Below are 27,199 nucleotides of genomic sequence, written 5' to 3' on the forward strand. Positions count from 1 at the left end.
AATAAAAAATAGAATAGAACTACCAAAGGATCCAGCTAGGGCAGTGGTTGGCAAACCGCGGCTCGCAAGCCACATGCGGCTTGCGAGCCGCGGTTTGCCGCTCTGTTGACTAATGAGTTTACTGACCACTGTCATATACTACCCTTTACCTCTTTGCACACAATATGCCACAATTGCCTAATCCTCACATGGTAACATTTAGTGTAGAGGGTATTTATCCAAAGAATACAAAACACTAATTCAAAAAGATATATACACCCCTATGCCCCTTGCAGCATTATTCCCAATAGCCAAGATATGTCTGCTGATGGATGAATGGAAAAGATGTGGTACATATATACAATGGAATACTACTCAGCCATAGAAAAGAATGGACTACTGAGGGTATGATGCTAAGTGAAAAAGCCAAGATAGAGAAAACAAATACCATATTATTTCACTCAGATGTGGAATTCAAAACAAAACAAAATAAAACAAACTCACAGACACAGAGAACAGACTGGTGGTTACCAGAGGCAAAGGGGGTTGGGAGGTGGACAAAATGGGTGAAGGCAGTCAGATGTAAGGTGAAGGATGGTAACTAGGTTTTTATTGGTGATCACTTTGTAGAGTTTACAGATGCCAAAAATAATCTTGTACACCTGAAACTTACACATTTCATACCATAAAAAAAAAATAAATAAATAAAAAATAAAACAGTGAAAAACTATGAGCATTTAAATAACCATTATAAACAGCATGGTGCCTTTTCTTAAATATCAGTCCCACCAACTCCTATCCTCTTCGATCTGGGAGAACTAACTGGCCTCCTGGCTCCTGCCCATACACACCATGCATGTTCCTGTCTCAGGGTGTTTGCATTTGCTGTTCCAGTCACCTACACCATTGTTCCCTGAGACACCCGAATGGACCACTCCCTCATTTTACCCAAATTTCACCTCATCAGTGATGTCCTCTCTGAGCTCCAGTGGACAAGAGCACCCCTATCACTCCATCCCTCTACTGTGCTTTCTTCTAACTTCTTCAGGCCCTTACATGCTATCACACACGGATTTTGTTTTGTTTTGTTTTGTTTTATATATATTTTTATTGATTTAAGAGAGAAAGGGAGAGGGAGAGAGAGATAGAAACATCAATGATGAGAGAGAATCATTGATCGGCTGCCTCCTGCACACCCCCCACTGGGGATTGAGCCCACAACCCAGGCATGTGCCCTTGACCGGAATCGAACCTGGGACCCTTCAGTCTGCAGACCGACGCTCTACCCACTGAACCAAACCAGTGAGGGCTGGATGTGTTTTTTGCTCATTCTTTGACTAGCCTTTCACTTTCCAAGGGCTGACTTGGTTTTATTCACTAAGTGTACCCCCAGTCCTTCAGGACTCCCTGGCATATAGCACCTGCTTAATAAATATGTAAGGAATAATTGGGATCTGGAAAAGAGGAGATGAGGAAGGAAAGGAGGAGGAAAGGGAGGTCAGGAAAGGATGGGAAAGAGAAGGAGGGGAGGAGCGAGGAGAGAGCGGAGAAGAGGAGAAGGAGCAGGATGGGGAGCAGCAACAGGCAACAGCACCACTGAGCAGCTGAGTCCTGGAGCACGTCTCACGGTCTGTCCCCATCTCCCTGTCACAGGACATTGCTCTCTGGCTTCTGAAAGCAGACCTTTCCCTCCCACAGCTGCTCTGTCAGAAACTGAGGCAAACACAGCAGCTGAGAGGAGGAAAGGTTCTAGGGGATCCGGTGTGCACTTCCTCTCCCCCCATGCAGAGAAAGGAACTTTATCCTAATTGCCTGCAGAGGGAAGAGAGGTGGGACTCCCAGCTTTCTCTGGCCAGGCTCCCATTGAAGTAGTCACCGATGGCCACAGATAGTCTAATTCCACCACAAATGCCTGGCTGGCTTTCAGCTGTTGGCACGCTGGCATTTTCTGCTTTAATAGCTGGAACACAGAAATTTGAGTGAAGTTCAATCACAAGCCTTGAATAAAATGAAGCCTTTAATCATGAAGAAAATCCCCCAGAGCAAGCAAACAAGCAGGTTTTAAACAATTCTATATATCCAGGGTCTCAAGATATTCTCCAAGGAGATGTTTACGGAAATTGTAAATATCTACAATAAGTCTATGTCTTTGGGGCTTAGAGAGCCTCGGCTCCAGTGAATGAAAGTGGAGTGCAAACCAGAGGAGCCTTGAGTGCCTTGGAGCACCTGCTGAATGGCTCACCACAGGACTCCAGTCCAAATCACGGGAGGCTGTCCAACTGGGGGCCCCCACAGGCTGCATGCTCCCAGGAGCCTGTCACGGGGCTGCTGATCTCCCCGCTGGGGTGGGTTGGTTGGCTGCTCTGTCTGTCTGCTGGTTCTCTGCCTCTCTAGTGACTGAGACCATTTCTAATGAATCTGCATTTAGCAGAGCTTCAAGGCGGGTCAGGGGTTTCTGGGGCTTCTGCTTGGTGGGAACAGAGTGGGGAGGGACATCATGACATACCCAGAGGCCCCTAACTGAGGTCCAGGGCAGGATTTGAAGCCTGGGGCAGAGAAAGGATATGGTTTTTGGGTTTTGTTTTTTGTTAATCCTCAACTGAGGATATTTTTCTCCATTGATTTTTAGAGAAAGTGGAAGGGAGGGAAGGAGAAGGAAGAAGAGGAGAGAGAGAGAGAGAGAGAGAGAGAGAGAGAGAGAGAGAGAGAGAGAGAGAGAGAGAAGAGACACATCAATTGATTGTCTCTTGCATGCACCCTGAGCCGTGGAGAGAACCCGCAACCCAGGTATATGCCTTTCAGTACATGGGCCCGCACTCTAACCACTAAGCACCACCAGCCATGGAGAAAGGGACAGGTTTTTTGTTTATTTGTTTGGGGGGGGGGTTGTTTTGTTTCTTAAAATTCTTTATTGTTAAAAGTTTTACATATGTCTCCTTTCCCGTACCCCCCATTGACCTCTCCCTGTCCACTTCCACGCCCCCACCCACTACTGTCTGTGTCCATTGGTCATGCTCATATGCAAGGATACAAGTCCTTTGGGTGATCTCTTACCCCACCCCCAACCCCATCCTCCCCTGCCTTCCCTCTGAGGTTTGACAAGCTGTTTGATGCTTCTATGTCTCTGGATCTGTTTATGTTGTTCATTATATTCCACAAATAAGTGAAATCATGTGATATTTATCTTTCAGAAAGGGACAGTTTTAAATCCACCATTTAGGATCCCTCAGCTTTGTGAGCAGTAAGCCAGAGACCCAAACCCTTTTGCAAACCGCCTCTGAATAAGGCAGCAAATGGGGCTTGGGAGCTGAGGCTGGATGTTCCAGTACAAAGAGCAATACTCAAGTTAAGAGACTTTTTTATTTTCAGGGAAAGGCTCATTTCCTACAGAGAAATTTTACAGTTTGTATGGAGCTCTTTAATAGCATCTAATTGATGGATTTCAATTACAAAGGAACAAAAAGGAAGCGGGCTAGAGATCCTTCCTGTGTCCTGGAAATTTTCTTATCATTAGAGGAGACCCAACCTTCGCCCGAGTGCGGAATTTCACTCCTCTGTCCAGAACATGATTAAAAAGAGACCTGCAATATAATGAGAGAAATACTGCCGGGGCCTGCACACACAGAGCGGGTTTAAAATAAAGCGTGAATTATTCTCAGCTACAGAGACCGGAGACTGGGGAAGAGGAAGCCAGGAGGACAGTACAAAGACAAATAAAAACCTCTGCCCAGAGACCCCACATATTCTCTGAACCCCCAACCCCTCTACTGTGAGTGTTCATCAATATTTAATTTCCTTGTTTCTCTTATCTTTTCATTCCTGCAGCCCTGTGTTCTATTCAACTAAGTGGCACTGGTGTCATATTTTAGACACTAATAAAAAGTGTGAGGCTCATACCCTTGGTGACCTATTGTTTGTTAATTGCCTACTATGTGCTGGGTTCTGAGAATAGGAAGATAAGGAAGACACAACCCCCAGCAATGACTAGGAATCCAGCTCTGGAGCCAGAAGGTCAAGGTTTTGTCCACTTTCCTATTCTGACATCAGGTAACTTTTCTCATTTGCAAAAGGCAGATGATAACAATCTACTTAGAGTCCAGCAAACATCATAAGCATTAACATATGTAAAATACTTAGAAGAGTGGCTGACATAGTCAGGCCTCTATCATGTTTACTATTATTTTTCTAGGAAGCCTCAGACTAATACAAAAAAGAAGCAAGAACAACAATCCCAACCCTTTGTGACAAATCCCATGATATTGATCAGCAGGGGAGCTTTGAGAGTACAGAGGAGAGAGGGAAGTTGAGCTGGAAAAAGAAAAGATGTTTCTTTTCTTAAATATATATATATATCCTATCTAATAAAAGAGTAATATGCAAATTGACTGTATCTCTGCTACACCCTCAAGCCACACCCACCAGTCAATCAGGAGTGAGTATGCAAATTAACCCAACCAAGATGGCTGAGGCCACGGAGTGAGCAGGAGGCTTGGGTTTCCCCTGCAAAGGAGGAAGCCAAACTTCCCGCATACCCTGGCCAGCCCAGGCCTCCACTCAAGGCTACAAAGTTTCAATTATAGAAGATAAATAAATCCCAGATACCAGGGCCTCTGCTTGGGTTGCCAGGGGGCATGGCCAGCCTGCAAACCACCACAAGCCCCTCACCTAGGCCGCCCCACACCCCAAGGGAACCCCCACCCTGATCCGGGACACCCTTCAGGGCAAACCAGCTGGCCCCCACCCGTGCACCAGGCCTCTATCCTATCTAATAAAAGAGTAATATGCAAATTGACCATCAATCCAACACACAAGATGGCTGCCCCCATGTGGTCAAAGATGGTTACCCCCATGTGGACACAAGATGGCTTCCACAAGATGGCTAGCAGGGGAGGGCAGTTGGGAGGGACCAGGCCTGCAGGGGAGGGCAGTGAGGGGCAATCAAGCCTGCAGGGGAGGGCAGTTAGGGGTGACCAGGCTGGCAGAGGAGGGAAGTTGGGGGCAACCGGGCCTGCAGGGAAGGGCAGTTGGGGGGGACCAAAGCCTGCAGGGGAGAGCAGTTGGAGGGACCAGGCCTGCAGGGGAGGGCAGTTAGGGGTGACCAGGCTTGTGGGGGAGGGCAGTTAGGGGCAAACAGGCTGGCAGGGGAGTGGTTAGGGGGTGATCAGGCTGGCAGGCAGAAGCGGTTAGGGGCAATCAGGAAGGCAGGCAGGCGAGCAGTTGGGAGCCAACAGTCCTGGATTGTGAGAGGGATGTCCGACTGCCCATTTAGACCCGATCCCAGTAGGATCGGGCCTAAACGGGCAGTCGGACATCCCTCAAGGGGTCCCAGATTGGAGAGGGTGCAGGCGAATTTTGTGCACTGGGCCTCTAGTATATATATTTAATCCTCACCCAAGGATATTTTTCCATTGACCCATTGATTTTTAGAAAGAGTGGAATGTGGGGGGGGGGGGGAGAAAGAGAGAGAGAGAGAGAGAGAGAGAGAGAGAGAGAGAGAGAGAGAAACATCTATGTGACAGAGACACATCCATTGGTTGCCTCCCGTATGCACCCTCCTCCCTTTTCTCTCTTCCCCCATTTTCCCTCCCACCTACTCCCCCTCCATGGAGCCTACACATGAGGTATGTGCCCTTAACCAGAATCAAACTCCATACTCTTCAGTATGTGGGCCAACACTCTATCCACTGAGCCAAACCAGCTAAAGTGGAAAAATTTTTCAATAAGAGATGAAACCTCATAGAAATTAAAAAGAAAAACCTACCCAGTTGCTAGTACCTCTCCACAGATTTCCACTTCTGCCTGAAGAATGAAGGTTTTCTCTATGGCTCAATCCTTTTCTCAAGACTAAATACTTGAAATTAGCTGAGAGAAGATCTTAAAGGTTCTCACCACACACAAAAATCAGTAACTATGAGAGGTGTTAATTAATTTGATTGTGGCAATCATTTTATAACATTCCCATATATGAAATCATCACATTGTCAGACCTTTAAAAAAATCAATGTAAATGTATACAATTTTTATTTGTCAACCATATCTCAATAAAGCTGGGGAGGAAGAACCAAGTAAAATCATGTTTATGAGAGAAGTTTATCCTTCCTGCTCCAACTTCACAATGTCTCTTTAGGTGGCTAGTTTTGGCCCAGGTGGTACCATCAATGGGTCACAGTATGGAAATGGATGAAGGACTGCTGGGTTTTGTAAAACCCCAATTTTGCCAGTTACTGATTCTCAAACCTTGGCTAAGTGATTTAACCTTGTGGTGATTCAATTTCCTTATGGGTAGATAGGGACATAATAGTGCCTTCCTTTGGGGTGGTAATGAGGATTAAATAAATTAATGCATGCAAAGCATTTAAAACAGTGTCTGGCATGGTATAAGCCCATATGAACAGTGATGGTGATCATTGTGGTTTTTTTTTTTAATGTATATTTTTATTGATTTCAGAGAGAAAGGCAGAGGGAGAGAGAGATAAGAACATCAATGATGAGAGAGAATCATTGATCAGCTGCCTCCTGCATGCCCCCTACTGGGGATCGGGCCCACCCAGGCATGTGCTCTTGACCAGAATCAAACCCGGGACCCCTCAGTCTGCAGGCCGATGCTCTATCCACAGAGCCAAGCCAGCCAGAGAAATCATTACTTTTGAAAATTAAAAAATGACAGGCCCTGGCCAGGAAGCTCAGCTGGTTAGAGCATTGTCTGGATACGCCAAGGTTATGGGTTCAATTTCCAGTCAGAGCATATATAAGAATCAACCAATGGATGCATAAATAAGTGAAACAACAAATCAATGTTTCTCTCTCTTCTCTCTGTCCCCTTCCTTTCTCTCCTTCCCACCCCCCCCCCAGAAATAAATAATAATTTTTTTAAAAAAAGACGGCATACCCAGAATCAGAAGTGACATTTTGCTCTCTAGAAACCTATTGACCATCATCATCTCTTTTTGTCAATAGCTTTAGGAGTTATAAGTGACATACAATAAATGGCCCTTTATTATAAACTAGAAGCCTGGTGCACAGATTCTTGCCACTTCCTGGCCTGTGGGGATCAGGCCAAAACCAGCAGTCCAACACTGCCTGCCACCCCTGCCTGCTGCTCCTGCTTGCTGCTCCGACTCATCCCAGCCTTGCTGCACCTTCAGTGGGCTTGCACCCAGTCATTCCCAATAAGGAGAGGCCCACACTGCCACAGAGGCGTTCACCAGCTGTGAGCCCTGCGTCTGGTGCCCTTTGGTCAGCTGAGTGGCACTCCTGCTGTGGGAGCACACTGACCACCAGGGGGAAGCTCCTGCATTGAGCATATGCCCCCTGGTTGTCATGGTGCATCATAGTGACCAGTCAACCAGTCATCGTTCGGTCATTCAGTTGCTTAGGCTTTTATATATATATAGACTAGAGGCCCAATGCACAAAATTCATGCACTTGTAGGGGGCGTTCCTCAGCCAAGCCTGCTCCCTCTCACAGTCTGGGAGCCCTTGAGGGATGTCCAACTGACTGCTTAGGCCCGCTCCCCACAAGGAGCAGGCCTAAGCTGTCGGTTGGACATCCTTAGCGCTGGTGCAGAGGCAGGAGAGGCTCCCGCCACTGCCATACCACTAGCGAGCCATGAGCCAGGTTCAGGGCTTCTGGCTGAGTGGTGCTCCCCCTGTGTGAGTGCACTGACCACCAGGGGGCAGCTCTTACATTGAGCATCTGTCCCCTGGTGGTCAGTGCACAGCATAGCAACTGGTCATTCTGCCGTTCAGTTGATTTGCATATTACCCTTTTATTACATAGGATGATACTTTGCTTGGTCAATCTTTTTTATTTTAGCCATAGGTGTGCAGTAGTATCAAAATATGGTTTAAATTTGCATTTTCATATTGACTAATGCTGCTGAGCATCTTTTCATGTGTGGGATTATATCTTCTTTGGTGAAGTCTCTTTTCAAATCTTTTGCCCGCTTTTTTTAAAATATTTTTTATTGATTTCAGAGAGAAAGGGAGAGGGAAAAAGATATACAAACATCATATGAGAGAGAATCATAGATTGGCTGCCTCCTGCACACCCCACATGGGGATTGAGCCCCCAACCCAGGTATGTGCCCTGACCTGGAATCAAACCATGGCCTCCTGGTTCATAGGTTGACACTCAACCACTGAGCTAGGCCAACTGGGTTGCCCACTTTTTAAATTAGTTTGTTTGACTTCTCATGAGTTTTGAGGGTTCTTAGATAACTCGGACTTAAGTTCCTTATTAGATATTGAACCACGTCCAGCACAGCCAGTGGTGAACTTGAAGAGGGGCAGTGAAGGATTAAAGAAAACAGACAACAGAATACAGTTGGAGTCAGGTGGCTCACTGTGCCTAGATGAAGAAACAGTGACCCTGCCTGTAAGCAGAAGCTTTATTTTATAGTCAGATCACACAAAGAAAAACAAGAGCAAGATGTTTACAATGTTCTTACGAATTTCAAATCTGCTTCTCTCCTGTTGTTGCCATTCTCTGAACTCTCTCAAGCTTTGTTTTGGCAGCACTTGCTGCAACTCTCACAGCCCACATCCCTTAGCTATCTAGGACTGCAGGGTTGGACTATAAGGTCAAGCTTACAACCATAGCCTTTTGGCTATAATTGTGCTGGGAGGGCTTTGCCCTCCAAGCTGGGACTTGTATGTGGCTTTGCCACAAGTCAGTCCAAGGCTTGATCCTGTCAGAATGCTGTAGCCTTTCTCCACAAGATATATGACCTACAAATATTTGCTTATGGTGTGTAGCTTGTCTTCTCATTTTCTTAAGACTATCTTTTAGAAAACCAAGATGGCGGCATAAGGTATACACCTGTACGTGCTGCCTCTCACAACCACACCAAAACTACAACTAAAAGACAAAACGTCTATCACCCAGAACCACGGGAAAGCTGGCTGAGTAGAAGTTCTACAACTAAAAGGAAAGAGAAAAGTGCATTGAGACCAGGTAGGACATGCACAAGTGTGGAAAAGCAGAGGTACAGAGGCGCGCAAATTGGGCTGGCGACTGGGTGCACTGTTTTTTTCAATCCAAAGGGAGATACAAGCTCCCGACTGCTCTGAACTACAGTTTCCAGCGAGACTCTGGGGACCCAGACTCCTATGGGGAGAAGCTGGACTGTCTGCCATGGGGTCGGAAAGTGAGGGTAGCTTTCTTGGAGAGGTGCTCACAGAAATCATTGTTTACTGTGTTGGGGCGCGGGATGTGGAGACCCGGAGACACTGAGACGGCTGACTGGAAGCCATCGCTGTTTGCTGATTCCCTGAGACCCTGCCCCACCCAATTTACAAACCCACCCAAACTGTGCACAGCGGCTTTTGCATATGAATGGGCTTCCCTTTCGCAGCTTAACCCAACAAAATGCAGCTGGGTCAGACAGCTCCAAAACCTCCAAACCCCAAGCAAAGAGGAGAAATATGCATATCTCGCTGTAGCTCCTGCTGGGTGGCCTCAGACAGTAGCTGACCTGCACCTCCTTGGAGATCCAGGAGCCAGTGTACCTAGTGGTCAGTGTGAGATGACACCAGATTTCAACTCCTCACATCCATAAGTGACACACTCAAGAGGCAGACTTAGTGAGCACCAAAGCCCCACTGAAGCAAGTCCTGCCCCATTAGGTTGTCTCCAGCACAGCAGTTCTTCCATTATAGACACAGTGGGTCCTCACAGCCAATTGGCCTGGAGGTCAATTCCTCCCAGTGTGCCAACAGCAATCAAGGCTTAACTGCAACAAGACTGTGCACTCAACCCACAAAGGGGTGCACCAAGAGTGTCCACCTCAGGTGATTAGGGAAGCTGAACCACTGGGCCCTATAGGTCACCTACCACACAAAGCCACTCAATCAACACAGGGAAGCAGCCAGAATGAGGAGACAAAGAAACATGTCATGAATGAAAGAAATGGAGGAAAGCAAACTACTGGATATAGAGTTCAAAACCACATTTATAAGGTTACTCAAGAATCTTCTAGAAACTTCCAAGGAACTTAGTGAGACCTTTAAGGATCTTAATGAGAATGCCAAAAAAATAGAAAAAGACCAGTCAGAAATTAAGCATACACTGTCTGAAATAAAGAATAATATACAGAAATTCAACAGTAAACCAAAGGACCCCAAGAATCAAACCAAAGATTTGAAATATGAGGAAGCAAAAACCACCCAACCAGAAAAACAAAAAGAAAAAAGAATCCAAAAATATGAAGATAGTGTAAGGAGCCTCTGGGACAACTTCAAGCGTACCAACATCTGAATTATGGAGGTGCCAGAAGAAGAGAGAGAGCAAAATATTAAAAACCTATTAGAAGAAATAATGACAGAAAACTTGCCCTAACTGGTGAAAGAAATAGACTTACAAGTCCAGGAAGTGCAGAGAACCCCAAACAAAAGGAATCCAAAGAAGACCACACCAAGACACATCATAATTAAAATGCCAAGGACAAAAAAAGAGAGAATCTTGAAAGCAGCAAGAGAAAAACAGTTAGTTACCTATAAGGGAGTACCCATGCGACTGTCAGCTGATTTCTCAACAGAAACTATGCAGGCCAGACGGGAGTGGCAAGAAATATTCAAAGTGATGAACAGCAAGAACCTACAACCAAGATTACTCTACCCAGCAAAGCTATCATTTAGAATTGAAGGTCAGATAAAGAGCTTCACAGATAAGAAAAAGCTGAAGTTCATCACCACCAAACCAGGATTATATGAAATGCTGAAGGGTATTCTTTAAGAAGAGGAAGAAGAAGGAAAAGGTAAAGATAAAAATTATGAACAACAAAGTGACAACAAATACATATCTATCAACAAGTGAATCTATAAATCAAGTGAATAAAAAAATCTGATGAACAGAATAAACTGGTGAATATAATAGAATCAGGGGCATAGAAAGGGAGTGGACTGACAATTCTCAGGGGGAAGGGTGTGTGAGGGGTGGGGGAAGAGATTGGACAAAAATCTTACACCTATGGATGAGGACAGTGGCGGGGGGTAAGGGCATGGGGTGGGTCGGGGGGGAATCTCTGGGGGAATCTATGGGGGGAGGGGGAAGAGGAACATCTGTAATAATTTGAACAATAAAGATGTATTTTTTAAAAGAGTGTCTTTTTAAAACAATACATTTTTCATTTTGATGAAGTTGAATACATTAATTGTTTTTGTTTTTATAGGTAATTCCTTTGATCTAGTATCTAAGAATCTCTGCCCATTCTGGTCTCAAAGCATTTCTCATATTTTTTCCTTCTCAAAATTTTATAATTTTACGTTTTTAATTTAGATCTGTGATCCAGTTTAAGGTAATTTTTTTTATGTGGTCAGAGGTATGGAGCAAAATTTATTTATCTTTGTATGGATATTCAATATTTCAGCCCACTAGTTGAAAAGACTTCCTTTTCTCCACTGTTTTGGCTTTGTACCTTTGCCAAAAATTAGTTGTCCATGTATGCCAGGGTCTATTTCCAGACTCTAATCTCTCCCATTAATATATTTATCTTTCTTTCTGCCTGCCTTTATTATCTTTTCATACTATGTTGATTACTATAGATCTGTAATAAGCCTTGAAATCAAGTAATGTTTGTCAACCAATTTTGTCTTTTCCAAAGTTGCTTTGGCTGCTGTAGATCCTTTGCACTTATATATGAGTTTTATAATCATCTTATTGATTTCTACAAAAATTCCTGTTGAACTTTTGATTGGGATTAGACTGGAAACATAGATAAGAACTGGAGAGTTCACATCTTAAAAAGTTGAGTTGAACATGGTATATCTCCATTTATTTAGATCATTAATTTCTTTCAACAATGTTCTATAGTTTTTGCACACGAATATTTCATGCTTATAGTTTCAATTCACTGGTCTTTCACATTTTTGTAATATTTATCACTAAGTATTTAATATTTGTAATGCTACTGTAAATCATATTGTTTTTAACTGCAATTTCCAATTGTATTTAGCAAAAATATAAAAATCCAATTGATTTTTGTATGTTGACCTCAAACCTACAAACTTGCTAAATTTACTTATTAGTGATAGTTGCCTTTTTGTAGGTTCTGTAAGAGTCTACAGAGAAGAGAGAGAACCAAGATGGTGGTGTAGAGAAATGCCTATACCAGCTGCCTCCCACATCAAAATTACAACTAAAATACAGAACAACCATCATCCAGAACCAGGGCAAAGCTGGCTGAATGGAAGTCCTACAACTAAAGAAGTAAAGAAGAAAGCATAATGAGACTGGTAGGAGGTGCACAACGGGCTGGTCCGGCACCCACGTGGGCAGCTTTTTTAATTGGGAGGGAGGGCGTCTCTACAGAGGCCACCCAGAGGAGCAAGGGGTCCCAGCCCCACACCAGACCCCCAGCCCAGGCTCCCAGAGCTGGGAACAGAAGTCCCTACTGGAAGTAAAAACTACAGGCTATAAAAACCAGTACGGATTGGGGCTCAGTGACACAGAGGCTGCTGGAGACCCAGCTGCTCCTCTTAAAAGGCTGGCACCATGAACTGAACTTACAAGATCCCATTCCCTCTGAGCTCCAATGCTGGGCAAGGCTCTGGGGGACCCAAACACATACGAGGAGAAACTGGACTGTCTGGCATTGGGGAAGGAACTTGGGGGTGGCTTTCTCCCAGACGGAGGTACTCAACACAGTGGTCATTGTTCCTCTGTTGGGACCTTCCAGGTCCCATGGCTGACTGGCAGCCATTTCTGTTTGCTCTGCCCTGGTGATTCCTTGATACCTGTCCCCATTCAATTTACAACCCTACCCAAGCTGCTTGCAGCAACTTTTGCATATGAATGGCCAGTCCTTACTCAGGCTAAAACCTGTCAAACAAGCTGCAGCTGGGTCAGGGAGCCCCAAACCTATCAATAAAAGGCCCAAGACCCAGCTCCAGCACCAACACCAGCCTACCTTGCTTCACAACGGGGTCTCCTCTGGGCACTGCCAAACCTGATACAAAGAGAAGGAATCTGCAGATCTCTCTGCAGCTCCTGCTGGGTGGCCCCAGGAAGTGGCTGACTTTGCATCTCCCTGGAGACCCAAGAGCTAGTGTAACCAGTGGTCAGTGTCAGACCATACCAGATTACAACTCTACACATCCATAAGCAACACACTCAAGGGGTGGACTCAGTGAGCACCAAAGCCCTACTGACACAAGTCCTGCTCCATAGGGGTGTCTCCTGAACAGCAGCTCTCCCACTGTAGTTGCAGCTAGTCCCCACAGCCATTGGCCTGGAGGTAAATTCCTCTCAGTGACACCAACAGAAATCAAGCCTCAACTACAAAAAGACCTTGCACACAGCCCATAAAGGGTTGCACCTAGAGTGTCCACCTCAGATGACTGGGGAGGCTGAGCCACTGGGCCCTATAGGATGTCTACTACAAAAGGCCACTCTATCAACTCAAGGAGACTTAGCAGCAGCCAAAATGCAGAGACAAAGAAACATGTCACAAATGAAAGAAATGGAAGAAAGCAAACTACTGGATATAGAGTTCAAAACCACTGTTATAAGGTTACTCAAAATCTTTTAGAAACCTCCAAAGGACTGAGTGAGACTTTCAAGGAACTCAGTGAGAATGCCAAAAAAAAATGGAAAAGGACCAGTCAGAAATTAAGCATACACTAACTGAAATAAAGAATAACTTACAGGGATTCGACAGTAGAGGATCCCGAGAATCAAATCAACAATTTGAAATATGAGGAAGCAAAAAGCACCCAACCAGAAGAGCAAAAAGAAAAAAAGAATTCAAAAATATGAAGATAGTGTAAGGAGCCCCTAGGACAACTTCAGGCATACCAATATCAGAATTATGGGGGTGCCAGAAGAAAAGAGAGAGCACGATACTGAAAACCTATTTAAAGAAATAATGACAGAAAATTTCCCCTACCTGGTGAAAGAAATAGACTTACAAATCCAGAGAACCCTGAACAAGAGGAACCCAAAGAGACCCACACCAAGACACATCATAATTAAAATGCTAAGGACTAAAGACAAAGAGAGAAGCTTAAAAGCAGCAAGAGAAAAGCAGTTAGTTACCTACAATGGAGTGCCCATATGACTGTCAGCTGATTTCTCAACAGAATACATTGCAGGCCAGAAGGGAGTGGCAAGAACTATTCAAAGTGATGAATAGCAAGGACAATGAAGATTACTCTACCCAGCAAAGCTATCATTTAGAATTAAAGGTCAGATAAAGAGCTTCATAGACAAGAAAAAGCTAAAGGAGTTCATCACCACCAAACCAGTATTATATGAAATGCTGAAGGGTATTCTTGAAGAAGAGGAAGAAGAAGAAAAAGAAAAAGATAAAAAAATATGAACAATAAAGTGGTAACAAATTCATATCTATCAACAACTGAATCTAAAAAACAAATGAATAAAAAATCTAAATAGAATAAACTGGTGAATAAAATAGAATCAGAGCCATGGAAATGGAACAGACTGACAATTCTCAGAGGGAAGGGGGTGGGGAGTGGGAAGAGATTAACCAAAGATCTTATATGCATTTATGCATTACCTTTGGACACAAACAATAGGGTGGCAAAGGCCTGTGTCAGGGCGGGAACCAGGTGGAGGGGAGCTATGGGTGGAAAAGAAAAATATCTGTAGTAATCTCAACAATAAAGATTAAAAACAAATAAATAATAAAAAAATAAAAAAGGTAAAAATAAAATTAAATTTAAATTTAAAAAAAAAAGAGTCCACAAAGAAAATTGGGGCATCTTCAGACAAAACCAGCTTTACATCCCATCTGGATGCTTTTTGGTTTTTTGGGTTTTTTTCTTGCCTTATTCCACTGACTATTAGCCCTGGTATGATGTTGAACAAAAGCAGTGGGATCTCACTTCTTTGTCTTCCTTTTGATCTTAAGAAAAATAATTCAGTCTTTCACCATTAAGTATGATATCAGATGTCAATTTTTAGTAGATAATCCTAATACAGAAGTTTTCTTCTATTCTAAATTTGCCTGTGCTAATCAGTATTCAGCTGAATACTCAAAGAGAGGCCTTCTGCAGATCTCTGCCATGCTCTCTTGTGTAGCTCTCTCTCTCCTCTACCACTTGATCCTGAAAATTCTACTCACTCTCAGTTCCATCACCCCAACTCAGGGAATCTGCTGGGCTCCACCTGAGTTCTCTCTCTTGGTGTCACAGTCTGGAAACATTCTCAAGATAGTAAAACTGAGGCAGATGCAGACTCACCTTTTTTGTTTCCATCTCAAGGATCACTGTCCTTTATTGTCTGAATGTGTTAGTGTCTTAAAAACCCATTTTCTATATTTTGTCTCTTTCCTTATTTTTTTCAGGAAGGAGGATTATTAGTCTTTCATCTTAGACGTGCAGATCTCTGTCTCAACTTTTATACTTGTACTAACTTTTTTTACGTAAAATAAAAATATAAGCGCACAGCCGCTGTTGCTCAGTAGTTGAGTGTCAGCCTATGAACCATGAATTGATGGATCAATTCCCCATCAGGGCACATGCTTGGGGTTTTGGGCTTGATCCCCAGTAGGGGACATGCAGGATGCAGCTGATCAATGATTCTCTCTCTTTGTTTTTTTAATCTTTATTATTGAGAGTATTACAGATGTTTCCCTTTTTTCCCCATTGCCCCCCTCCACCTGGTTCCTGCCCCACCCCAGGCTTTACCACCCTATTGTCTGTGTCCATAGGTAATGCATATCTATATATAAAAGGCTAAGCGACCATCACATCCAAAACAACTGAACGGACGACCGAACAGGCTGTGTGGGGCGACCAGGCTGGCAGGGGGGTTAGTGAGGGGAGACCAAACGACCGAGCAGCAGGCTGCATTGGGACTACCAGGCCTGCGGGGGGCAGGGGGGCAGTTGGGGGCAACCAGACCGGCAGGGGAGGAAGTTGGGGGTAACCAGGCTGGTGGGGGGGGCAATTGGGGGCAACTATGCCTGCAGGCGGGGCAGTTGGGCGTGACCAGGTCAGCAGGGGGGGGCAGTTAGATGCAATCAGGCTGGCAGGCAGGTGAGCAGTAAGGAGCCAGTGGTCCCGGATTGGAGAGGGTACAGCCTGGGCTGAGGAGACCCCCCCCCCCCCGTGCACGAATTTCATGCACCAGGCCTCTAGTATGCATATAAGATCTTTGGTTAATCTCTTCCGGCACCAGACTCACCCCATTCCTCTAAGATTCATCAATCTGTTCCATGTTTCCATGCCTCTGAATCTATTTTAGTCACTAGTTTATTTTGTTCATGAGATTTCTTGTTCATTTACTTTGATTTTTAGATTCAGTTGTTGATAGATATGATTTTATTGTCATTTTATTGTTCATATTTTCTTCTCCTCTTCTTCTTCTTCTTCTTCTTCTTCTTCTTCTTCTTCTTCTTCTTCTTCTTCTTCTTCTTCAAGAATACCCTTCAGCATTTCATATAATACTGGTTTGGTGGTGATGAACTCCTTTAGCTTTTTCTTGTCTATGAAGCTCTTTATCTGACCTTCAATTCTAAATGATAGCTTTGCTGGATAAAGTAATCTTCATTGTAGGTCCTTGCTATTCATCACTTTGAATAGTTCTTGCCACTCCCTTCTGGCCTGCAAAGTATTCTGTTGAGAAATCAGCTGACAGTCATATGGGCACTCCATTGTAGGTAACTAATTGCTTTTCTCTTGCTGCTTTTAAGCTTCTCTCTTTGTCTTTAGTCCTTTGCATTTTAATTATGATGTGTCTTGGTGTGTTCCTCTTTGGGTTCCTCCCGTTTGGGGTTCTTTGTGCTTCCTGGATTTGTAAGTCTATTTCTTTCACCAGGTTGGGGAATTTTCTGTCATTATTTCTTTAAATAGGTTTTCAGTATCTTGCTCTCTCTCTTCTTCTTCTGGCACCCCTATAATGCGAATATTCACACACTTGAAGTTGGTATGCTTGAAGAGGCTCCTTACACTACCTTCATATTTTTCAATTCTTTTTTCTTTTTGCTATTCTGTTTGGATGTTTTTTGCTTCCTCATATTCCAAGTCATTGATTTGATTCTCAGCATACTCTACTGTTAAATCCCTGTAAATTATACTTTATTTCAATTAGTGTTGCCCCTCACTGGTCCTTTTTCATGTCTTTGACATTCTCACTAGATCCTTGAAATTCTCATTAAGTCCCTTGAAGCTCTCATTAATTCCCTTGAAGCTCTCATTAAGTCCCTTGAAACTCTCATTAAGATACGTGAGCCTGGGGCTGGCATGGCTCAGTGGTTGAGTGTCAAAATGTGAACCAGGAAGTCACAGTTTGATTCCAGGTCATGGCACATTCCTGGATTGCGAGCTTGATCCTTAGTGTGGAGTGTGCAGGAGGCAGCCAATTCATGATTCTCTCATCATTAATGTTTCTACCTCTCTCTCCTACTCCATTCCTCTCTAAAATCAATAAAAATACATTTTTTAAAAAAGATCTTTGAGTAACCTTATAAGCACTGTTTTGAACTCTGTATCCAGTAGTTTGCTTGCTTCCATTTATTTCATTTGTGACATGTTTCTTTGTCTTTGCATTTTGGCTGCTTCCCTGTGTTTATTTCTATGTATTAGATAGAGCTGTTATGTGTCCTGGAATTGGCAGAGTGGCCTTGTGCATTAGGTATCCTGTAGAGCCCAGTGGTTCAGTCTCCCCAGTCATCTGAGCTGGGCACTCTAGATGTACCCCAGTGTGAGCTGTGTGCACAGACTTGTTATAGTTGAGCCTTGATTGCTGTTAGTATCACTAAGAGAAATTGACCTCAAGGCCAACTAGCTGTGAGGACCAGCTGTGTCTACAATGGAAGAGCTGCTGTGCAGGAGACACCCCTATGTAGTAGGACTTGCTTCAGTGGGGCTTTGGTGCTCTCTGAGTATGTCACTTGTGGATGTGTACAGTTGTAATCTGGTATGGCCTGAAGCTGTTCACCCAGTGCACAGGCTCTGGGGCCTCCCAGGAGGTACAAAGTCAGCCACTGCCTGGGGCCGCTTGGCAGGAACTACAGAGAGATCTGCAGATGGCTGTTACTTGTATTGGGCTAGGAAGTGCCCAGGCAAAGCCCAGCTGTGAAGCAAGGAAGCCTGGTGCTAGTGTAGCATCTTGGGCCTTTATTTATAGGCTTGATGCTACTTGTTTGATAAATTTTAGCAACATCTGAAGCCTGATCTAGGACAGGCCATTCATATGGAAAAGCAGCTGCAAACAGCTTGACTGGGGCTGAAAACTGAATGGGGCTGGGTCTCTGGGAATCACCAGGATGGAGTGAATAGTGCCAGCCATGCTGATGGAAACTAAGATATGGCTTCCAGTACACTCTGTGATGGGGGAGGTCCCAGCACAGGAACAATGACCCCTGCAAGCACCCCTATCTGGGAGAAAGCCGCCCCTGCATTCTTGTCACAATGTCAGATGGTCCAGTTCCTCCTTATGTGTCCCTGCATTCCCTGAAAGCCACCGTCAAGTGCTAGAGCTCAAAGGAAGTAGGAATGTGTAAGTTCATGTGTGGGCCCTTTAAGAGCAACACCTGGAACTTCTGCAGCTTCTATGTCACTCAGCTACCATCTCCACTGGTTTTTATAGGCCAAAGTTATGGGACTTCTCTTCCCAGCTCTGAAACCTTGTGCTAGAGGTTTGGTGTGGGATTGGGAACCTCTGCTTCTCAACAGGGGCCAGTTAAAAAAATGCCACAGATAGGTGTCAGACTAGCCTGTTCCATGCCTCTTTCCAGCACTTTCTGCTTTACTTCTCTAGTTGTAGCACTTCCATTCAGCCAGATTTCAGGCAGTTCTGAATGATGGTTGTTCTGTATTTTATGTGTAATTTTGATGTATCTCTTTCATCATTGATGTTTCTATCTCTCTCTTCCTCTTCCTTCCTCTCTGAAATCAATAAAAAATATATTTAAAAAGCAAAAACATGAGGGTTATTTTTATTTTTTATTTAATTTACTAGTTTTTATCCTTGTTTCTAATAAGGGTTACCCATTGTTTCCACTACCAACTGAACTCTGTGCTTTGGCATTCACTTCCTCCTAGATAGGCTCAAAGGAAAACTATGGCTTTGTGATCAGGAATACTTAGGTTCTAGTGCTAGTTGCTGCACTTACTAACCATAACAGTTTATTTCCTCATCTGTAAATTCAAGTAACAAAACAACTTTACAGGATTGTGATAAAGATGAGATGCCATCACCAGTAAAGCAATTTCTCTAGTGACTGGTAAATAAAAGGAACTCATGAAAGATGAGGAAATAAACAGATTCTAGATTATTCCCTCTTCCTGCCCTTCTTTCCCGCATCCACCTTCCTTTCTCTGGATCTGTTCAGCCCTAATATTTGATGACTGTGGGCTGCAGAGACAAATTACACTTTCAGTATTGGACCCCATGATAGCTGAGTCATGCCACTAAAAGTCTATGGAGTGGGAATGAGTCCCAGCCCTGAAATATCAGGGTGTGGAGGCGGTTTCTGCAAGAATCACTGATAAGCACCTGTTAAATTGTTTACTTTTCTTGACAGTCCTCTCAGTCACTCACTTTTAAGATTTAAAATAAGGTCTCCCTACACTTGACAAAAGACCAAATACATCTGAGCCACCACCTGTGACTATTCTGGTTCTTTTTTGCATAGCTCCAAGCGGGTACCTATCACTTTATAGACACTGCACAGTTGTGGAGTCCTAACTGTTGTGGAGTGAATGCGAGTGAATGACCACTGGAGTCCAGACCAAATTAAAATTTGGGGAGCCTTTATTAGCTGGCTGGCCGGCCAGCTGGCCAGCCGGCGACTGCTCTGCCTTTCTCCACACAGGGAATCCAGAGAGCAGCCTCGACCCTTTGTGCAGGACCACTTTTAAGCACATTAACCACATCCTGTTTTTGCAGAGCAAGTAACCCAAGACAAAACAGTTTTTCCTAAGCAACGTCAGGATCATGCCATTGATGACCATGTTATTCACAGGGTCATCCTGTTCTTCAGAAAGCTGACAGTGTTCTATGAAAGAAGGCCTACGTGCTGGGAAGGGGCCATGAGACCGTATCTCAAGGCCTGGCCTGGTGTCAGCACTGACAACTCTATCTGGGGCATACCACAGCCTCTCTAGAATGGTAGTAGCAAGCATGCTCAAAAATTTCCACTCTCTAACACTAACAACTACCCAACAAATCCAGCAAAGCATATTGAGACGGGACATTTTTTTGTAATTTCATAAATAAACCTTTGGCTATGGAGAAGCAAAAAGCTATTGAAATATGCCAAATGGGTATCCACTAGTTGCATAATGGAATACAGATTCACTATTCCCACGGAAAGCTATCTTGGCTGCCCCTTCAGGAATTTTTTTCAGCCCTGGAAACCAGTCCATGGATGTGGAAGCAGTAAAGTGTAGTAACTAAGGACATGGACATTCATATCAGCCAAGATTGTGTTCTAACCCCAGGTCCTCTCTTCACTAGTACAACCTCAAGTAACTTATTTGCCCCCTCTGTGGATTTCCATTTGTAAACTGAGAGTAAATACACTTTCTTAGAGTTTAAGTGAGGTTGGCATGAGATAATATATGTAAAGTGGCCTGTATATAGTACATGCCCAGTAAATGGTAAATGATATCACTACCATTACCATTTCTATCTTTATCATCATCATCATCATCATCAGTGTTGTTGTTATTGGCAAAAGTGAATCTAGCCACTACAAATCCTCTAGGACAACACTGTCCAACAGAATTTCCCATAATGTATTTTCATTGTCCAATATGGTACCACTTGGCACATGCGGATGTTGAGCACTTGCTCTGGATAGCAAAGCCCTACAGAATCCAGCTAACTTAGTCTATTTGGGCCACTATAACAGAATATCATAGACTGGGTCAACAACAACAGAACAACAGAAATTTATTTCTCAAAGTTCTTGAGGCTGGGACGTTCAAGGCCAAGGTACCAGAAGACTCAGTGTCTGGTGAGGACTCCTGGTTCTTGGATGGCTGTCTTCTCACTGTGTCCTCACATGATGGGAGGGGCAAGGGGTCTCTCTGGAATCTCTTGGATAAGGACTGATGCTATTCATGAGGATGGCGCCTAATGACCATTTCCTAAGACCCCACCTCCAAATAGCATCACACTGGGGATTAGGCTTCAACATTGGAATTTAGTCGGGGGACAAAAACATTCTATGGGTAGCACTGAAAATGGGAATCACTGATTGGAAAATCTCACAGAAATTTTGAATCCCTAGGATCAAATCTGTAAAGACAGACCCTTCACCAGGCAAGTGAACAGGTTGCACTTTGGGCTTAAACTGATGATCTGCCCCAAGATACTTGCCTGGTCCTCTCCTCACCTCATTCAAGTTTCTGCTCAATGGTCCTCTGGAAAGGGCTTTTCCCTGACCACTCACCATTCCAGCTCTCCCGACCGCTCACCTCTACCCACTTTATTTCTTAGCACAGCAAATGAGGTCTGACCGCGGTCATTGACATTATGTTTATTTGTTACTCTGTTGACAGTTTGTTTCCTGCCACCAGAATGGATGCTTACTCAAGGCAGATTATTTTTCTGCCTTGATCACCTCTTGATCATGATACCAAGAAGGTGCCCAGCATAGTTGAGGGTTTGGGTAACTATGTGTTGAACTTAATACTCCCAGGTTGCTGGAAATCAGGCCAGAGCCTGACATTTTATAAGAAGCAGAATCCTTTTATAAAATCAAAAACACAGTCCTCTCTTCCAGCTGCCTGCCCCCAACCCCTACATGTTCAGACAAGGGCCTGGGGACTCAGTAGTTCTCCACCCACAGCCCACAGGCTCCAGGATGGGGAAAGTGTTTTGAATTCTAAACAAGACCTAAAATTTAACATCCTCTCGTTTTTCTCTTTACACAGCCTTCTCTCCTCCAAGCTAATGTGATTAAGCATCCACAGGATGGATGTACATTTTTATTAGGACAATAACAAGCAATTCAGAGGTAATTAAGCAACAGAATGTTCCACACAATGCCCCCTCCACTCAAGGAATAAACTCTACATTTTGCTTGAATAACTCACACACACCCACACACACCCACCCACACACACACACACACACACACACACACACACACACAGGCATTTGGAGAGTGTCAACTGCTATCACGAACAACTATTGGACCTAATGTTGGGCCTTGGACCATCATACAAGAGTGAAATGTTTCATTTGTGCAGAAGGATAAGAAAGATAAGAAAAATCAATATAAGATATATGTGACATGGTCAGTTATTACTGTTTTCAGCCCTGTTTTCCTTTTTCAAAAGAGGCAGCATCTGTAATGTGGATCAATAGAAGGATGAATAAAAAATTGAAAAACGGACAGAATTTTATGAAAAGGTGGCAATGCTATATTGATAAGAGAAAAGAGTTGCAATATATCTCATTTTAAAAAGACATGCAATCAAGGATGTGTACATTTATGTGTGCATCAAAGAAGCTATTCAAGCCCTGGCCAGTGTGGCTCAGTTGCTTGGGCATCTTTCTGTGCACAGAGAAGTCACTGGTTCGACAATTCCAATCAGGGCACATGCCCAGGTTGCAGGCTCAATTCTTGGTGGGGGGCATGCAGGAGGCAGCTGATGATCAATGTTTAGCTCTCTCACATCGATGTTTCTCTCTCTCTCTCTCCGCCTTTCTCTCTCTCAAAAAAAAAAAAAAAGGTCAATAAAAATATTTTTTAAAAAGAAGAAGCTATTCAAGAGCAGTGGTAACTTCTCAGAAGTGGACGTAGGCCTGAAATTATAATAGGCATGTATTATTTCTGTAATTATAAAAGACTAGAGGCCTGATGCACAAAGATTTGTGCAAGAATGGGCCTTCCTTCCCCTGGCTGCTGGCACCGCCTTTGCTCCAGCCCGGAGCCGCCTTTCTGCCTTCTCACACTGCCCAGAGGCCCGGAGCAGCTGGGGTGGGCTGGGGTGGTGCAGAACGCCTGCATCATCGCCATGGCCACTCACGCCTGTGTATGCAAATTAACCCACCATCTTTGTTGGGTTAATTTGCATGCTCACTCCTGATTGGCTGGTGGGTGTCATGAAGGTATGGTCAATTTGCATCTTTCTCTTTTATTAGTTTAGATATTAAACCATCATAGTTTTCTAAAAATTAAGCTAAAGTAAAAACAAAATCATAGTTTCCTGTGAAGTTGATACCTTTCCTATCCATTATTTTCATCAATACTTAAAAAAATTAAGCTGGATAGTTACTAACAACCTAAAAATGCAAATGCTGACCAACTTCATGTTTCTTTTCTCACATTTCTCAGAGCTGTAGATTCAGAGCCTTGTGAACCATGAAAAGAAGCAAATTGTTTAAACTTTGGGAGCAAAGTTTTTATCTGAATTGGAGAAATTCCCTTTAACTTGTCACTTTTGGTAAAAGAAGGAAAACCTTCACAGCTCACAGATGACTAGGCCCTGGCGTTTTTTTGCCTGCTTTCCCAAGTGGGTCCTCTGGCAGGAGAAATGCCTGTGTCCAGTCTCTGCTCATGCTGTGGTCCCACAGCAATGATCTGGGCTGAGTCTGCCAGAACCAGTGTCCCATCTCCTTTGTTCTGAGGCCAGGTGCCTGGCAAGCAGTGTGGACACGGTGCTGTGGGAGAATAGACACTCCCAGTCACATCAGGGAGCTGCAGGTACATGTCCATTCAAGTTTAGTGGTGAGAACTCTCCTCACCAGGCAGACTGACTGGGGCGCAGCTGGGGGCGGGAAACCTGGAGGGTGGTGTCAGCCCAGGAGGAAGCCAGGGCCAGAGTAGCTTGGACTAGAGTAGTGCTGTAGCACAGACTCAGCTCCCACCACACTCTTGGTTGTTGGGGGTCCAGGAGCCACCAGCAAATAAGACATTGTCTTGATGGATCTTTCCATGGCCCCATCTGCCCCAGGGCAAGTAATAGAAGTCACCCTTTGCCCTGTGCTAGAAGGGAGCCTGGTCTAGGCTACAGTAATGGGTGGGCCAGGGATGGCAGGTACCCTCTCCATAATAGAACTCAGTCAACCAGAGCACACAGACCATTGAGACAATTCTAGATGAATGAGTGGCACTGATGTCTGAATGCCACTCATCTGAACCATTTACATCAGTCCTGTCTCATACTTTCTTGAAACTAACATCTCACTGGTGGTTTCCTTTGAATTTTTTTTTTTAAAATAAAAATATGGTCCAGCCCAGAACAAGAAAATATCTCAAGGTTGGAAGACTCGAACACTGTACCTCTGGGGGTGGGGGAGGGGATGCTAGTAGAATGTCTTGACAAGAAGAAGAAAACTGAAAAAGTGTAAGAAAAGTTAGAAGTTGGAAGTAATAAGACAAAGTAAGGAGAGATCATTTTTCTCCTCCCCCCAAATTTCCAGAGTAAACACACACACACACACACACACACACACACACACACACACACACACACACCACTCGTCCATGCTCTCCTGAGCACAGCCCTCAGTGAAGAGAGGGGTCCCCCTCTGGCAAGAGTGCTCAGGTAATTGCTCTGATTGCTGCCTCTCTGTGAGCTCACTCTCCACCCTTTGTCACTTGGCAAATGCCCAACACTTGATTGACAACCTGCTTTGAACTCACAAGGGCTTCTGGAATTTCTGGCCTCTCTTCTGCCTTCTCCCTAACAGCCCGATTCCATGCTCTGCTCAACTTCCGGTTGGTTTTTAAGTACTTTTTTATGAAAAGTCTTGGAATGCCTCAATCTTTTGACTAATGGTGTGGCTTTAATTTTTATGAATAATTTTTATTCCCTCCTTGTTAGTTTCTTGCATTTATTTTTTTTCAATGTAGAGACACCATAGAACTCATGATTGTATAACTGATTATTTCAGGAATCATTCCCTTTGCTACTAAAATTTTACTTGCATTTACTCTCATTTCATTTTGAAAAAAAGTGTCTCCTCCTGACAAAATTACAATGTAAAAAAAAAATTATTTTGCTAAACACTGCGTCACCGTTAAAAGATAAATCTCTTCCTTAAAAATAGCTGCACCAATTTTCATCCAAAATAAAATTAGTTCCTCAAAACAATCTTTTTTTAATCAAAACAATCTTTACTCAAGAAGAAAAGACATGCCAAAACCGGTTTGGCTCAGTGGCTAGAGCATCAGCCCGGGGACTGAAAGGTCCCAGGTTCGATTCCGGTCAAGGGCACGTAACTTGGTTGCGGGCACATCCCCAGTGGGGGGTGTGCAGGAGGCAGCTGATCGATGTTTCTCTCTCATCGATGTTTCTAACTCTCTATCCCTCTTCCTTCCTCTCTGTAAAAAAATCAATAAAATATATTTTTAAAAAAAGAAGAAGAAAAGACAGGTGTGGCTCTGAGACATTGGTGAGGAAAGCTGGGTGTCCATTTCCTCATGTGTAAAACAGGGATACTAGAAATGAAGTGTTCATGTTGCAGGAGTCTCAAGATGACACCCTTTTCTCTGAGAAGTCGCTCACCCACAGGGTCCCCATTCTCTGCAGGTGTGCACCTGTCCCATTAGATGCTCCCTCAGAGTCTGTGATCAGCATTCAGACACAGCCAGTCATTTCACTGAAGTGGCTCGACATAAGGTGAACTGGCAAACTCTGGGAACAGCTTTCTCCTGCCCTGTTCGTGGAGTAACCAAGGAAGCTGACCAGAGACTGAAAGCATGAGATACATCTATGCAAAGAAAGCAGAGAGGGGAGAGGGTTAGCGGCGCTGCTTGGGTTCCTGATGAGGTCTGGCTGAGTTCAACATTTAACCTCCTTAACACATCACTATAGCCGCATTTAAAACAAGAATAACATTACCTCCCCCTCCATTGTTATTTTGTCTTTGCTCAATGTACCCTAAGTTTGTTTCTCTTCCATACAATCAGAAGGATCTGAACTAAAACACAGAAGAAAAAAGAATGCAAAGGTATCTTTCTATATCCACTCAGAGAGAGCTCTCCACCCCAGCTGAGCTCCAGCCCCTCCTGGGCAGGGTTTCCAATTAAAGTGAAACGAGGCCTTTATCTACATGTGATCATCAATATGCATAAAGGTGACACCAAACCAACATCAAAAGCCCAATTACCCAAATGTCTTACTCGGGTAACAGCCTTTAAATAGTCAAAGGCACTTTGGCAAATCATCTCCTTTAGAGAAATTAAAGCCAACTTTGAACACAGATGATTTCAAATCCTCTTTAACAGCCACTCGCCTAATAATTGAAAGACCTTCCCATCATCAAACACGCAGGGGTCGGCGGGGCGCTGTGGAACCGTTTTTTTTTTTTTTAGCTGGGGGAGGGAGGGGTCATCTCAGCTCAAGCCTTCCTCTGGGCTTTCCTGTGACTGACAAGTAGTTAGTTTGTCACCAAAGAGAGGCCTCAAGGTGAGACCTCTTCCAATCTGCTATTTGAAAGGTGGCAGGCCTGATGGTCCCCCCTGCCCACAGTCTGGGATCCCCATGTGTTGGAACAACCATAGTGGGTTAAGGTCCGGCCCATGGGGTCTGGCTGAGAGGAGAGGAATAGCTATGAGTTCTCGGCCTTGCAACAGGCTGGTGTGGGGCCTTTAAGAGACTTTGTGGACGCTTTCTAGAATTATTTGCCACCGCACAGATGTTTAGCAGAAAGAACTCTCGCCATTCTCTACACCCACCGTGCTCTGCTGTGTGCATCCAAGTGGACCCATTTAGCCGGGAACTAGCTCCAAGAGCAGAAATTCACACTTATTCTGCAGCCAAAGGGCTGGGAAGATTTAAGGAGGTCTAATTTTGATGCAAATAGACTTAGTATTTCTAGCTGATATTTTCTCTGGGCCCTGGTTACCAAGGGAAATGTGGTTCAGTGCAGACCCCCACCTCGCAAACACTAGCACAAAATCTAAAGAGGTGGGCACAGCCTGGGTAAGCCCAGCTCAGAGGATGGGATTAGGCTGGAGAAGACAAGCTTCTTGCCACCTAGTCAATGTCCCCAACTCTCTAGGAGCATCTAGAGACCTCCAGGAACAAGGAGGCCTATGCCATGGGCGGGACAGAGCTGCACTGTGTGAATGTGTGCTGTTAATGTGTTGACACTGGGTCCACCCCACAAGGAAAGAATTTGAAAGGTGTCACTCCCATTCTTACAACAACAACAAAACAACAACAACAACAAAGCTCAACAAACTGAAAGTCAATGACCCACGAAAGAACTGAGATTGCAGGGCACGGTGCAATCCTAATCATCTGAACACATAGGGGAGTTCAGAGGGTTGTGGCCAGTATCTGCTCAC

The sequence above is a fragment of the Plecotus auritus genome (genome assembly GCF_963455305.1).
Source record: "Plecotus auritus genome assembly, chromosome: 8".
NCBI classification, from domain to species: Eukaryota; Metazoa; Chordata; class Mammalia; order Chiroptera; family Vespertilionidae; genus Plecotus; species Plecotus auritus.